The sequence below is a fragment of the Bos javanicus genome, chromosome 24 (assembly GCF_032452875.1).
Source record: "Bos javanicus breed banteng chromosome 24, ARS-OSU_banteng_1.0, whole genome shotgun sequence".
NCBI classification, from domain to species: Eukaryota; Metazoa; Chordata; class Mammalia; order Artiodactyla; family Bovidae; genus Bos; species Bos javanicus.
In genome coordinates this window covers 60,747,659-60,763,563 of record NC_083891.1, presented here as the reverse complement: position 1 = coordinate 60,763,563, position 15,905 = coordinate 60,747,659, and the positions used below count along the sequence as shown (strand labels likewise).

Here is a 15,905-nt window from a genome sequence, read left to right as displayed (position 1 = left end):
AATGACTATTTATATGACATAACTACTTAGATGTCTCCTCTTACAGGCAAGAGAAAACTTCAGAAGTTAAAATGAGGCAAAATACTCCTCAATCCACTATGAGCCAGATCGGCAAATGTGACTGTGCTCTCTTCAGCCGTCTCCTCAAACCCTCGCCCACTGAAGGCTGTGTCACAGACTCAGGGGAGAAAGCTGGGGTCTTGGGGGTAAAACTGACTTGTTTTGATAATCCTGGCTCTGTCCCTTACTGGCTGCAAGCTCTTGGGCAATTCATTCTCCGAGCCTCCATTTTTGTTGTCTGTAAAATAGAGACAACAGCAGACTCTGAAAATCATTAAATGAGTACATACACACAGAGGATTTAGAACAAATCTGTCCTGTAGGCAGCAAAGCTCTGGACCCCAGGGAGGGACGTTCTGTAGTAGTTTAGGCGTCAGACAACAGGGCGTCGGGAGCAGTTTTAAGGGTAATGGGTAGTTTCTTCTGGGAGACCTGCTCTGCTGTGTCTCAGAGAATGGACCAGTCGGAAGATGCCCTGTCCTCCCACAGGGACCCCCCTGAAGCTCTGATTGGAAGGCTGGGGTGTATTAGCAATTGCTGCTACGGCAGAGAGCTTCTGGCCTTGCTTCTCAGCTGTCAAAGCCAAGCATCCTAAAGCTACGTCTCCTTGTGAGCACGACGTGGCAGTGGACGAAACCTGGAGGCTTCAGTGAGAACGGCACACACAAGGCTGAATCCAGGTCATGCTTCCCTAGTGCTGGGCTCATCACTAGGGGGTGGGGTCGGGCCAATCTTAAGGGCCCACTCGGCGACTCTAAGGACTGGCAAGGAAGGAAGAAACTGGTAAATGATGTGTTAAAAATATGTTAAATGCTAACAGTCTGTCTCATTTCTAATGTTTATTTACGGGTATTTGCTGCTATTTTTCAGGAAATCTGGCAGTGAGTATCCAACTATCGCAAGCCTCCACCTGTTCCTGGGGAGCGGCTTCTGAAACACAGTCACACACTTCCAACAGCCCACATAAGCTGATGGGTGGACGTGTCCTCTGGGGTGAACTCAGGGATAGCAAAAGACCCTACTTCCAAAACAGTCCAACCACCTTCTTGGTGAATAAATGAGGAAAATATCACTTAGGGAAGAGCAGTGAACAAATGTCCATTGACTCAAAGTTCAATTCAGTTCAGTTGCTCAGTCGTGTCCAACTCTTTGTGACCCCATGGACTGCAGCACGCCAGGCCTCCCTGTCCATCACCAACTCCTGGAGTTCGCCCAAACTCATGTCCATTGAGTTGGTGATGCCATCCAACCATCTCATCCTCTGTCATCCCCTTCTCCTCCTCCCCTCAATCTTTCTCAGCATCAGGGTCTTTTCCAATGAGTCAATTCTTCACATCAGGTAGTCAAAGTATTGGAGCTTCAGCTTCCACAATAGTCCTTCCAATGAACACTCAGGACTGATCTGACTCAAAGTTATTGATAATCAATTATTTTCCTCAGATCAAGTTTTAACAGAGGAGAAAAGGGAAGAAAGAAGGGGGCCTGCAGTTTTGATGAGAGAGCAAAGAGAGGGATGCAGAGGAAGAAATGAAAGGCGGCCGATAGCAGACTTGTCCACTTCACCCTGGATGGAGCAGAATGAACAACAGCGGGAGGCTCCAGGGCTTTCCGGGAGACCCAGCGGTAGAGTCCTCTGTGAAACAGGAGGTGTGGGTTTCGGTCCCTGAGTCAGGGAGATGTGCTGGAAGAGGGAATGGCAACCCACTTCAGTACTCTTGCCTGGGAAATCCATGGACAGAGGAGTCCACGGGGCGGCAAAGAGTCAGACTCGATTTAGTGAATAAAGAAAGTTCTAGCCTGACCCTGTCTGACTCCCCTGTTGAAACACTTACAGTGATGTTGATGCGAGAAGTTGGCTCAGATCTGACCAGAAATGCACTTAATCCTGTCCCATTAAACCAGCCCATCCTTAGCTGGTCCCTCTGAGCGAGCTACGGGGTGTTAAGGCACAAGGGGTTCTCCCCTCTCTGCAGCCCAGGCAGCACCCGCCGACGCGGGCAGATAGCACCTTCTCTGCCACCCACGCACCCAACCGGGCACAGGCCGGCCCGACGCAGCGCGCCGCGATGCTCAGCTCCGCGGCCGGAGAGCCTCCTCCCGCTCCCCTCCATCTGACTGTGTGGTCCGGCTGTGTGTTGATCCAGGGTCCTTCAAGTGATGGAGGTGATAGGAACTTGATCACAGAGGAGGCTGTTGATGAGGGGAGCAGCCGGAGGGTCTATCTAAAATGAGAATTAAGGATGAGTGAGGTGGTCTTCTGGGCTTCCCTGGTGGCTCAGAAGGTAAAGAATCCGCCTGCAGTGCAGGAGACCCAGGTTCGATCTCTAGGTTGGAAAGATCCCCTGGAGAAGGGAATGGCTGCCCACTCCAGTGTTCTTGCCTGGAGATTCCCATGGACAGAGGAGCCTGGCGGGCCACAGTCCAGGGTGTCGCAGAGAGCAGGACGGCACAACAGCTCGGTCGCTGGCGTCGTCAGAGCCTCTGAGAACCGCCGCGCTGACACCCTCCTCCATCCCGGCCGCTCCGACAACAGGTGCTGGAGGGGCCCCAGGTCCCGGGCCCACTTTCCACGGGGCCCGTCCCGCCAAGGGCGTCCCTTCAGGCGCGGTGTCAACCGGGTGAGTGGGCATTTCCTAAACCCGAATCAGCTGAGTTAACACACTGCGGATTTAAATAGGACGGCTCATCTGAGCGAGGCGGTTTCACAGCCTCGTAGCGGGAGTCCCATTTAAGACCTCGACTAGGGCAGCAGAGTGCGCCTGTTTGCACCAGGACAGAAGTATTAACGGCAGCGAAGGAGAGAAGAGAACCTGGCGATGTCCTGGAAATTCCTGTAAAGGATCACGCGTGGGAGATTACATGAACACCACCCTCAGGGAAAGAGGCAGACAGGTGGCCTCGCACCCCGGGCTTCAGAAGCTGGTCTCAGCCACCAGAGGAGGAAAACGCCGTGTCTTTCCCCACCCCGGGTGGGCTGCTGCTGCTGCTAAGTCGCTTCAGTCGTGTCCGACTCCTGGCGACCCCATGGACTGCAGCCCACCAGGCTCCTCCATCCATGGGATTCTCCAGGCAAGAATACTGGAGTGGGGTGCCACTGCTGGCATGGTGCAAAGATCCGACGTGTTTAGGCCCTTTGCACATCACCTGCTGCTGCGTGCGGTCTGAACACAAATTACTTCAGTCCCCTCGTGTCTCTTGTGTAGAGCAGCTCACTATAATTTTATCAGGTTAGAATTTCAGGGGATGAAGAACCGCTCCGATAAACCCCCAGCACCCAGCGCCTTGCTGGAACGCCTCTCCGCCAGAAGCCGTGTATTCGTTTCCCGGGGCTGCGTTCATCTGGTGCCGCGGCGAGCGGCTTCAAAAGCCGACGCGCCTTCTCTCCGGATGCTGGGGGCTCCGCGGCAGGTGAGGGTGTCAGCGGGGCCGCCCTCCTGCGGGAGCCGGGGCGGCGCGCGCCTCTCCGGCGGCTGTGCAGTCCGTGGTCTCCAGCGGGCAGACTCCGGCGGGCAGACCCGCCTCCGGCAGCGCATTCGGTGCTCCCCGAGTCCGCCCCGCCCCCCGTGCGTGCCTCACGCGCACTCTCTGTGTGTGTGTTTCTCGTGCTCTTCTAACAAGGACCCCAGTCCTGCTGGGCTTGGGGTCACCCTCGGGTGAGCTCACCATCACTCTTGAGTACGTCTGCACAGAGCCCGTTTCCAGATCCAGTCCCGTTCATAGGTCCTCACATTCAACCCACAAGAAATAGGAAGGGACAGGAGCAGGCAGAAACCCTCAAGACCAGGGCCAGGGACAAGTGTGAGAGCAGAGGGCTTCCCGCATCTCATCCCCAGACCCGCATAGTCTGAGGCTCTGCTGGCAGCAGCAGATAGCACTGCGCTCTCATACACTATTATTTCAATGGGCTGAGACAGGGTCTCAAAGATACGCCATTTCCCGAGAAAGGCAATGAGGCCCATTACTTCTCTGGAACAGCCTTCCAGTGCGTATCTGCCACTAACTTACCGCCCTTTACTTTTAGCAGGTGCAGAGGAAATAATATGATCCATTTACCACCATCTATGCATTTCCACTGAAACAGAGACTCAGCCTGAACTGTATAGAGACTTACGTCTCAGGCTCTATCTGGGATTCTTTCTTATTTAATACACTATCCGTTCTATAGGTCATTCAATAAATCCTACTGCGCTGAAACATGGATCGTTCTTGTTCCTTGTGCTTTTTTATGTCCACATTGCCTTGTTATTGATAATCCATGCACGCATGGATTACACTGAAGTGCTGTCCTCATAGAAAATATTTTCTCCTTCCAAACAGATGTAATAATGACATCTATCATTTACTGAGAGTCTTCTGTGTTCCAGACAGTGTGCTAATTGGTTTATATACATTATTTTATTGAATTCTTAGGACAAACATGCTGTCTGTATTGTCATTCCCATTTTACACTTGAAAAACCTGAGTCTTGAATAACTAAAATTTTATCTTCAGTTCAGTTCACTTCAGTCGCTCAGTCGTGTCCAACTCTTTGAGACCCCATGAATTGCAGCACACCAGGCCTCCCTGTCCATCACCAACTCCCGGAGTTCACTCAGACTCATGTCCATCGAGTTGGTGATGCCATCCAGCCATCTCATCCTCTGTCGTCCCCTTCTCCTCCTGCCCCCAACCCCTCCCAACATCAGTGTCTTTTCTAATGAGTCAACTCTTTGCATGAAGTTGCCAAAGTATTGGAGTTTCAGATTTAGCATCAGTCCTTCCAAAGAACACCCAGGACTGATCTCCTTTAGAATGGACTGGTTGGATCTCCTTGCAGTCCAAGGGACTCTCAAGAGTCTTCTCCAACACCACAGTTCAAAAGCATCAATTCTTTGGCACTCAGCTTTCTTCACAGTCCAACTCTCACATCCATACATGACTACTGGAAAAATCATAGCCTTGACTAGACGGACCTTTGTTGGCAAAGTAATATCTCTGCTTTTGAATATGCTATCTAAGTTGGTCATAACTTTCCTTCCAAGGAGTAAGTGTCTTTTAATTTCATGGCTGCAATCACCATCTGCAGTGATTTGGGAGCCCCCCCCCCCAAAAAAAAATTCTGACACTTTTTCCCCATCTATTTCCCATGAAGTGATGGGACCAGATGCCATGATCTTAGTTTTCTGAATGTTGAGCTTCAAGCCAACTTTTTCACTCTACACTTTCACTTTCATCAAGAGGCTTTTTAGTTCCTCTTCACTTTCTGCCATAAGGGTGGTGTCATCTGCATATCTGAGGTGATTGATATTTCTCATGGCAATCTTGATTCTAGCTTGTGCTTCATTCAGCCCAGCATTTCTCATGATGTACTCTGAATAGAAGTTAAATAAGCAGGGTGACAATATACAGCCTTGACATACTCCTTTTCCTATTTGGAACCAGTCTGTTGTTCCAGTTCTAACTGTTGCTTCCTGACCTGCATATAGGTTTCTCAAGAGGCAAGTCAGGTGGTCTGGTATTCCCATCTTTTCCAGAATTTTCTACTTTCTTGTGATCCACACAGTCAAAGGCTTTGGCATAGTCAATAAAGCAGAAATAGATGTTTTTCTGGAACTCTCTTGCTTTTTCGATGATCCAACGGATGTCGGCAATTTGATCTCTGGTTCCTCTGCCTTTTCTAAAACCAACTTGAACATCTGGAAGTTCACGGTTCACATATTGCTGAAGCCTGGCTTGGAGAATTTTGAGCATTACCTTACTAGCGTGTGAGATGAGTGCAATTGTGCGGTAGTTTGAGCATTCTTTGGCATTGTCTTTCTTTGGGATTGGAATGAAAACTGACCTTTTTTCCAGTCCTGAGGCCACTGCTGAGTTTTCCACATATCTAATCACATAGCTCTTTGGTGGTGAAGCTGTAACTTAGATTCAAATTTATGATTCCAAAGCTCACGTTGGACCACCTTTACATTTTTCACAGTATTCCTGGTGGATTTTTCTTGACCAGTCTAGTTTTGTTTTTTTCCCTCTCCCCAGTCTTTGACTCCCAAGAAGAGCAGCCCAGGTGGAGGGGCAGAGACTGACACCTAATGGTCCAAACCCATCTCAACACGCCCGCATTTTGTTTGCGGCCACCAGGGGGCGATATACCGATAAAGATCCTGAACTCAACCCAGTCCCTCCGTGAGCGCGGCTCCAAGGGGGCTTGGAAGCCCCGCATCCAAATGGCTGTAGAACCAGAACCAGACTACTCATGAGTCAAAACACACAAGAGTGGGCTTGTGAACTACCTTATTCACCGCAGCGTTTCCCTAGGCTTTATCAAAACTGAAAAAAAATTCCACACTGATGCCCTGTGATGGCTGAATCAAAATCCACTCATATACAACAGCCTCTATAAGCTTGGAAGCCACACGAATGTGCTTTCTATCTGTAAAGAGCTGCATCGATGTAAAAATCGTAATAATAAAAATTATATGTCCCATGAAGCTGAAGATGTGACCCCTGCCTGCCTGCTCAGTGGCTCAGTCGTGTCCGACTCTAGTGACCCCATGGACTGTAGCCCACCAGGCTCCTCTATCCATGGGATTCTCCAGGCAAGAATACTGGAGTGGGTTGCCATTTCCTCCTCCAGGGGATCTTCTCAACACAGGGATCAAACCCATGTCTCCTGTGTCTCCTGCATTGGCAGGTGGGTTCTTTACCACTGAGCCACCTGGGGAAGATTCCTGCAGTTATCAGCACTTAATTGCCTTGGACGCCTTAAAAAATATTTTGAAGTTTATCTAGAGTTGCAAGGGAACCAGAAAGACGGGTAGCTGAGCTCCTTGTTGCAGTGCCCAAGAGGGAGAAGGAAGCCTGGGAGAAGCGGGTGGTGGTAGCTAAGGAGGGTCGCCCTAGGGCCTCCTGAGCAGAGGGGACATCCTCACCTCACAGAAACCCTTCAAAGACATCGCCCACGGGGAAGCAGTCCTCAGGGGACTTCCCTGGGGCCAACCACCCAAGAGGAACCAGGATCTGAAGCGCCACATCAGGAAGCTCTGAAGATTCCAGGGATCAGGCTGTGTGAAACCCGCTGTGGCCAATCCCAGGGGTTCTGCTGATCCATCAGAGCCAAGGAACAAGGAAGGCGGCTCCCCGGCCCGAGGGACGGTGTAAATACTGCTGAGGTGCTGACAAACGCCTCCACCTCAATTCGGCCCCTCAATAGTGCTGTTGTTTCTGTATCGTGGAAAACGATCTTTCTGCTGGGAAGTGAAAAATAAAGTTAGCTTCGAGAGGTGAAGCCCCGAGGAGGGGCCCTCCAGCTTTAACCTCTTGAGTTCCTCATCCTCATGGCTCGGATGAACCATGTTTGGGGGGCAGGGGGTGCTGGGAGCGAACACAGAGGTGGTGACTGAAGAGGCGGGTCAATCAGAGAAACGACAACCCCGATGACCAGTACGATGTCACCATTTAAGGAAAAGGGGAATCTGGGACAGACAGACGAGGAAGTGTTCATTCTTGGTGAAAGGCTAGACTCCGTCACTAGGCAGGCTTTAGCTTGAGGCAGCCGCCAGGCCCAGGTGGTGCCAAACTCTCCACAGTTTCCCGTCTCTCAGGATCACCAGTAGATCAAGAGACAGGGCAGTCGCGGAGCTCGGGTGTGTGGGTTTTGGCACAGGCTCTCATGCAACCGTGGAAACAAGACGGAGAGATGCGCCTTGGATAGCATCGCATCCCGGCCGTGGGCTGGAGGAGCAGCGTACCCCGGGCAGAAGGCTTCCAGCACGGGCTGGAGGGGCAGTGCGCCCCGGGCAGAAGGCTTCTGACGGCACAGGCCCCTCCCAGTCCCCAAACGCAGACAATCCACAGGACGCAGCTTGGAGCCAGGAGCTGAGAACCGACCGCACTCGCACCACTGTGTGAATGCTTAATACTGTGGCTGTGAAGACGCCCTCCTTCCCTGAGTGAGCTTGTTTCTCAAAAGACTAAACTCAGTATCCCCACTAGGTATGTGTGTGCGTTAGCCGACTCTGCGACCCCAGGGACTGCAGCCCGCCAGGCTCCTCTGTCCATGGGGTTCTCCAGGCAAGAATCTGGAGTGGGTTGCCATCCCCTTCTCCTTCCCAACCCAGGGATCGAACCTGGGTCTCCTGCATTGCAGCAGATTCTTTCCCATCTGAGCCACCAGGGAAGCCAATTCCGCTAGGTGCCCACTCAGAAGCCTGCGCATGAACATTCTTAGCGGCATCACTCACTGTTGGTTAGTCGCTGAGTTGTATCCAACTCCTCTGTGTCCCATGGATTGCAGCCCACCAGGCTCCTCTGTCCCTGGGATTTCCCAGGCAAGAATACTGGGGTGGGTTGCCATTTCCTTCTCCAGGAGATCAGGGGATCTTCCCAACCCAGGGGTCGAACCCATGTCTCTTGCATTGGCACGTGGGTTCATTATTGCTTGGCTAGCAGGGAAGCCCTAACAGCATTATATACAGCCCCAAAGCGGAAACAGCCTAAATATTCATCGGCTGATAAACAAAACGTGGTATGGCCACACAAGATTTGTGCATTTCACTGTATATAAATCTCACCTAACAAAAGAATGGTAGACAACAACAGAAAGTGTGGCCTATCCACCGTGGAGTATTATTTGGCCAAAAGAAGACGGGAGTACCAGTACCTGCTACGACACTGAGGAGCTTTGAAAACATGCTGTTCGTAAGTGAAAGAAGGCAGTCACAAAAGACTGCATATCATATGGTCTCATTTCCATCGACGTCTCTGAAATATCCAGAAAGGCACATCTTTAGAGACAGAAAGATTAGTGGCTGCCTAGGGCCGGGGAATTGGTTGGAGGAAAATGAGGGGTGACTGCTCAAGGATGCTTGGTTTCTTTTTCATGGTGATGAAAATGTCCTAAAATCAACTGTGGTGATGACTGCCGCATTCTGCGTGGGCACAAACACACATAACACTGAACTGTACACTCCTAACAGGTGAATTCTGCGGTATGTGAATCTTAACTCCAGAAAGCTGTGTCTAAGAAAAAGAGTAAACTCTATTAGTGGAATCCATGTAAAAAATGACTACACATTCTGAATGGTCTCATGTCAGAGGTTCTGTTAATTTATAATAGAATTTACCTGTCGGTCCCCCCTGCTGCTGCTGTTGCTAAGTCACTCCAGTCGTGTCCGACTCTGAGTGCCCCCCATCACACGGTAAATCCCTCTAGGGAAGGAACCATGCACTAGTCATCTCTGTATGCCTAGCTTCCAGCATGACTTCATGCCACAGAAGCTTAGCACTAAATGTTGAATTCTCAGTAAATTGGTAGCACACTAACTGGCAATCTGGTGAAATTAAGTGCTCAGTGAGTGCTTCTTTGTAAACATGTGACATTGTCCCTTTCTATAAAGTCAATTCCCCACTTACAAGACCGACTTTATAGCACTGAGTGCCCTAACTGATCAAAAATAAACAAAAAGAAAGGAAAAGACAAATCTGTATTTTTGCTAGCATTTATTCAGTCTTGAAATCCAAACAGGTAATATATGTAATACGTTGTGAATATTCTTTCTGGAGTTCTTTTGTATACGCAAGATGAGATGGAGATTTTAAGAGTAAGAAATTCATCAAGTTTTCACTGCAAGCACCATGATCTTTACCTAGTTAATTCTTCAGTATCAACCACAGTTTCCTTTATTGTGCCAAGAACTTCTAACTCCAGAGCAAGCTCAGTCTTCTTAATAAGTGTCCATGGATTATCTAATGGGTATAAATGTCTCCAAAGATATTCAGTGGCACATGATCAAAAGAGCTCTCTGAGCCTTCTTGAATCGTGGTTTTCGGCTATTCCACTTATACACACAGCCTGTAGCTGGGCTACTCTGAATGAAAGCTTGACAATTCAAGCCCATCTGTAGGAAAAACTTCTTTATTCAATAGCATATCAATAACCTCAGATACGCAGATGACACCACCCTTATGGCAGAAAGTGAAGAGGAACTAAAAAGCCTCTTGATGAAAGTGAAAGTGGAGAGTGAAAAAGTTGGCTTAAAGCTCAACATTCAGAAAACGAAGATCATGGTATCTGGTTCCATCACTTCATGGGAAATAGATGGGGAAACAGTGGAAACAGTGTCAGACTTTATTTTGGGGGGCTCCAAAATCACTGCAGATTGTGACTGCAGCCATGAAATTAAAAGATGCTTACTCCTTGGAAGGAAAGTTATGACCAACCTAGATAGCATATTCAAAAGCAGAGACATTACTTTGCCAACAAAGGTCTGTCTAGTCAAGGCTATGGTTTTTCCTGTGGTCATGTATGGATGTGAGAGTTGGACTGTGAAGAAAGCTAAGTGCCAAAGAATTGATGCTTTTGAACTGTGGTGTTGGAGAAGACTCTTGAGAGTCCCTTGGACTGCAAGGAGATCCAACCAGTCCATTCTGAAGGAGATCAGCCCTGGGGTTTCTTTGGAGGGAATGATGCTAAAGCTGAAACTCCAGTACTTTGGCCACCTCATGAGAAAAGTTGACTCATTGGAAAAGACTCTGATGCTGGGAGGGATTGTGGGCAGGAGGAGAAGGGGACGACAGAGGATGAGATGGCTGGATGGCATCACTGACTCGATGGACATGAGTCTGAGTGAACTCCTGGAGTTGGTGATGGACAGGGAGGCCTGGCGTGCTGCGATTCATGGAGTCGCAAAGAGTCGGACACGACTGAGTGACTGAACTGAACTGAATGTAGACAGGGGGTGATTTTTCTGCTTTGACAACCTTAAAGGTCCTACTGTCCAAAAGAAGTTCTGTTCCTTTGGAATTAAATTCTTAGTATATAGATTATAGAAAAAGAAATAAAAATTTAGCTTCACTAATAGACTATTTTTCCACTACCTTAGGCAAAAATCCAAAAGGAGAGGGGAGAACAAACTCATTGCTGGTGGAAATGCTAAGCAGTACAGTCTCTATAGGTGGGCATTTAGCAATAGCTGGCAAAACCATATGCATTTACCTTTTGATTCAGCTTATAGAATCTATTCCAATGATCTGCTCTCAAAAATAAGAAATGAATATGCACAAGACTTTTCACTATAATACCATTTATAAAAGCAAAGACTGGAAATAGCCCAAATGTTCATCCATAGGGACAGACACGAGCACACTAGAGCAGTCCCCATGTTAGAACACTGGCAGCCAGAAAGGAAGGAGGGTCTCTTTTGACATGGAGAGGGAGCTGTTTCTAGGTGCAGCTGAGCTGCAGAAATGTATGTAATAGATTATTTTTTTTCTAAGAGGGAAAATAATGAAAAATATATTCATATATATTCAGGTACATGTTTTCTTATATCAAAAAACTGAAGGGGACATCAAAGCCCCCCAAAACATATTATGATAGGAACAGGGATATAAGAGAGGGAACAGGAATGACAGCTGGACTTTCCTTGAGATATCTTGTTTGAAGACTTGTGGACCCAGTGGGGAAGGAGAGGGTAGGTGGGATGGCTTGAGAGAGTGGCTCCAGAACACACAGATCGCCACATGTGAAACAGACAGCGGGGGAAGCTGCTATGATGCAGGGAGCCCGGCCCGTGCTCTCTGCCAGCCAGAGGAGCGGGATGGGGCAGCGACATGTTAAACAGACAGTGGGGGAAGCTGCTGTGACGCAGGGAGCCTGGCCTGCGCTCTGTGCCCGCCAGAGAAAGGGACGGGGCAGGAGGTGGGCAGGAGGCTCTGGAGGGACGGGGCACACACGTGCCTACGGCTGATTCCCATTGCAGTAGGGCAGAAGCCGACATGGCATAAACCGGTCACCCTCCAATAAAGTGTAAAAATTAAATTTAAAAGATCCCTTGGTTTATAGTTATGACCTTTACCTATGTATATATTTAACAACACAAAAGCAAAATTAAACCAAAATGGGGAAAAAACACAAACTCAAAAGTAAAAGGAAACAACTGACCCTAACGGTTAATCACACGGAGAGTTGTCTTTGCAACTGACTTTAAGACATGATTATTATATTATGGTATGTATACATGTATACTGGAGAAGGAAATGGCAACCATTCCTGTATTCTTGCCTAGAGAATCCTGTGGACAGAGGAGCCTGGTGGGCTGCTGTCCATAGGGTCGCATAGAGTCGGACACGACTGAAGCACCTCATCATCAGCCGCAGCACACACATACACACACACGTAAGTATACACACACACACACACACACACACACGTAAGTATACACACACACATACACCTGTGTACTCAGTCCCTTCAGTTGTGTCCGATTCTTTGCAACCCCATGGACTGAGCCCGCCAGGCTCTTCTGTCCATGGCATTTCCCAGATAAGGATGCTGGAGTGGGGAGTCATTTCTTCCTCCAGGGGATCTTCCCGAGCAGGGATCGAACCTGCGTCTCCTGCACTGCAGGCAGATTCTTTACCACTGAGCCATCAGGGAAGCCCCATACATATACCTATGAACTCCTAAATACCAACAAACAGAAATCAGAACAAAAGACCTCCGAAGAAATCTTAAAAGTATTTTCAGTAACCATACTGTTGGTAATGATGTGGTATTGTTATTTTGAACCAATATTTTGAACGTATTTGTAGAATAAAACAAATAAGGAATTATACTAATGTCATTAGGAAGCAAGATTTTCAGTATAAGAGAAAAGAACATGGAAAGTCAAAGAAGCAAAAACTGTATAAGCCCAATTCTGAATTGCAAATATCAGTATGAATTCAGAATGTACAGTATCTTTTAAAAACTTGCTTCCTAGATATTCCATTTAAAAAGTTTAAAAACAGTGATGCTCCGCATGAGGACAGGAGCAGAGGAAGGCAGGCTGTCGGGGAGGGAAAATGCCACTCTCCCACAAGCAGAGAATCAACTGAATAAATAAATAATTGAGCGAATGCAGGAATAAATGATCAATCCAATGTATTTAACCTCCATCTCATGCCTCATAAAAGGCTGGAAACTTGGGCCAGAAGAGTTTGCTTTCACAGTGGAGCTTGACCAGGACCCACACCCGCTTGCTCCTCTCTTGTCAGGGAGGTACCTTCTCAATATACTGAACATACTAAGAGATACGCCTGATGACTAGAGCAATCTGTCTTCCCTTTTGGAAGGCTGGAAAATAGGAAATTCCAAAAATGTCAAGTTGGAAGGTTATTTCATAACTGATGTTTCAGCCATCTCAGCAGATTTCCTCAACTGTGATTGTCAAGGGCTCCACATCGCTTCTGCCAGAACCTTTTCATTATCACACCAGCCATATTTCTGAATTTCAATTTCAATTCCTACAGCATGCAAGCACTTGTCTGCATAAGATGACAGGTGGCAGCTATTAGTTACACGGCCATCGCGCGCTGTAATGCCAAAGCCCTGCCAGGAATACGCTCCTGTGGTTTTTCAGGGAAATTCTAGGAGTCTGAGCATAACTTTTAAAGAGCTACCTCTTCAAGGAACTGACTCCCAGAAATATCCTTAAAGGGGATCCTTGGGGAACTGCCTGCACAATAACGATGTTGCTACTTGACTAACAAGAATACATTTCAAGGAGGATTTAATTGAATAGCTGAAAGGAGTCTTTTAGAACAGGGTCTGCCTCCCTGAAAATCACCTGGAGAAGGCAACTTCTATAATCTGAGATGCTTTGATGAGTCCTCCAGCACAGGCAGGAAAAAGGAAAAAATACCCAGTGTGATGACCTTCTACCAGGACTATAGATTTTTCACTCTAGATTGAAATCTTCAAAGCCTATGGCTTCATCAACTACCAATTTATTTGAGTATCAAGCTGTGAAGACATTGAAATCAATTATGTTGGCTGCAGCGATTAACGTGTGTCTAGCCAACGCTGGCATATAATGACTGCTTGTAACGCTTGCTGTCACAACCTTTTTATCATAAACGATATCCTCATTAATAACCAAACTCATCCCCATGGCTGTCTAACGGCCAGGAGGTCGCCCAGTCAGCACCCACACCTCGAGCTAATGCATCTCTCTAACAGCTCTCTTTTAGTTTTTGTACATTTTTCTTCCAATTTTGACAATTTTTCATTTGTCACTGTGACTGAGAAAGGAAATACAATGCATAAAATATAAACTTGGCAAAAATGTCAGAAGAGCCAGTGCTCAAAAAATGAAGCATGATGTTTTGGTGGCAAATGTTAACACAGGCTCACAGACTTCAGACCAGAAGAGATACAGAGATGGTTGTATGATTGCAACAGGATTTCATCTCTAGAGGATCAAGGAGGTCAACCTAGCTAGGAGACCTGTGGGAAATCAGATATGCTATCAAAGACATGAAATTAAAAGACATATGTTCCTTGGCAGAAAAGCTATGACAAACCCAGCCAGCATATTAAAAGGCAGAGACGTTACTTTGCCGACAAAGGTCCATCTAGTTAAAGCTATGGTCTTTCCAGCAGTCATGTACGGATGTGAGAGTTGAACCACAAAGAAGGCTAAATGCCAAAGAATTGATGTTTTTGAGTTGTGGTGCTGGAGAAGACTCTTGAGAGTCCCTTGGACTGCAAGGAGATCCAACCAGTCCATCCTAAAGGATATCAGCCCTGAATATTCATTGAAAAGACTGATGCTGAAGTTGAAGCCCCAATATTTTGACCACCTGATGAGAAAAGCCCACTCATTGGAAAAGACCCTGATGCTGGGAAAGACTGAGAACAGGAAGAGAAGAGGGTGACAGAGGATAAGATAGGCAGCATCACAAACTCAACGGACACGAATCTGAGCAAGCTCCAGGAGACAGCGGAGAACCGGGAGCCTGGCATGCTGCAGTCCACGCGGTCACAGAGTCAGACACAACATTGCAACTGAATAACATCAATGACACAGGCACAACCTTCGAGATCAACGCTGTCCCGCAGAAGGTGGAGATGATGGCTGGTGCCGGCGAGCATACGGCACCACTACCCACACACGACTTCTGAGCACTTGAAATGCAGCTAGTGCCACGCAGCAGATGATGTAAAATCCTCAACGTGATTTTACATCAGTTAGATTTAAATGGCCAGACCAGCTCTAGATCATTAGGTCCTCATGGGGGAAAGGTGTGCACCTTTGGTCTGAGAGAAGGAGGGTCACGTGAGACCTTCTGGAAACCTAACCATTTACATATGGCTATGGCAGGGCGCAGGTAGCCTAACCTGGGTATGTCTGGAGACTGGCTTCCCTGTGCCGGGGGCCCCGACCCACCTCAGAGTCACACAGGGTGCTGTATGGCATCCTCAGATCCAGGTTAGCACAGCCTGGTCCAGGGATGTTTCTGAACTTGGTGCTGAGGAATGGAACAGGGTCAGGCCCAGATATCTCGAGGAGTCACCCTGGAGAGCAAGAGAGACTGTCCTCCACCCAGGTATGGGAGTCAGAATTAGACGCACATGGAGGACTTCCAGGTCGAAAGTAGAATGAGGGCATCTCGTGTGCATGCTAAGTCACTTTAGTCGTGTCCGACGCTTTATGCCCCACGGACTGTGGCCCGCCAGGCCCCTCTGTCCATGGGATCCTCCAGGCAAGAATGCTGGAGTGGGTTGCCCTGCTCTCCTCAGGAATCGAACCCGAGTCTCAGTCAACCTGCACTGGCAGGCGGGTTCTTTACCACGAGCGCACGTGGGAAGGCCCGGGGACCATTACTCCTCCGCCCAGAGACTGAGGGCGCTGAGGAAAGGAGGAGTGGCGGGACCCCCGAGTTAGATTTCCGGAGCCCAGCGGGGTGCATTCCTCTCCCAGCCCCTCCCCACGCGGCACCCAGGCGGATGTTCCGATAGGACAGAAGGCGCTGGCCGTCAGGCGGAAGACCTCTGCGCGCAGCTCTGGTCAGGAAGGACGCGGCGGCCCCGCTGCGGACCCCGCGGC

At 48.5% G+C, this 15,905-nt stretch overlaps 1 non-coding gene across 1 annotated transcript; it reads right to left on the bottom strand.

Moving 5' to 3' along the window:
- Nucleotides 1–12,401: 12,401 nt before the first annotated feature.
- On the bottom strand, nt 12,402–12,472 carry TRNAC-GCA (transfer RNA cysteine (anticodon GCA)). The gene has a single exon. It is a non-coding gene; the product is annotated as a tRNA-Cys (tRNA).
- Nucleotides 12,473–15,905: the final 3,433 nt, after the last annotated feature.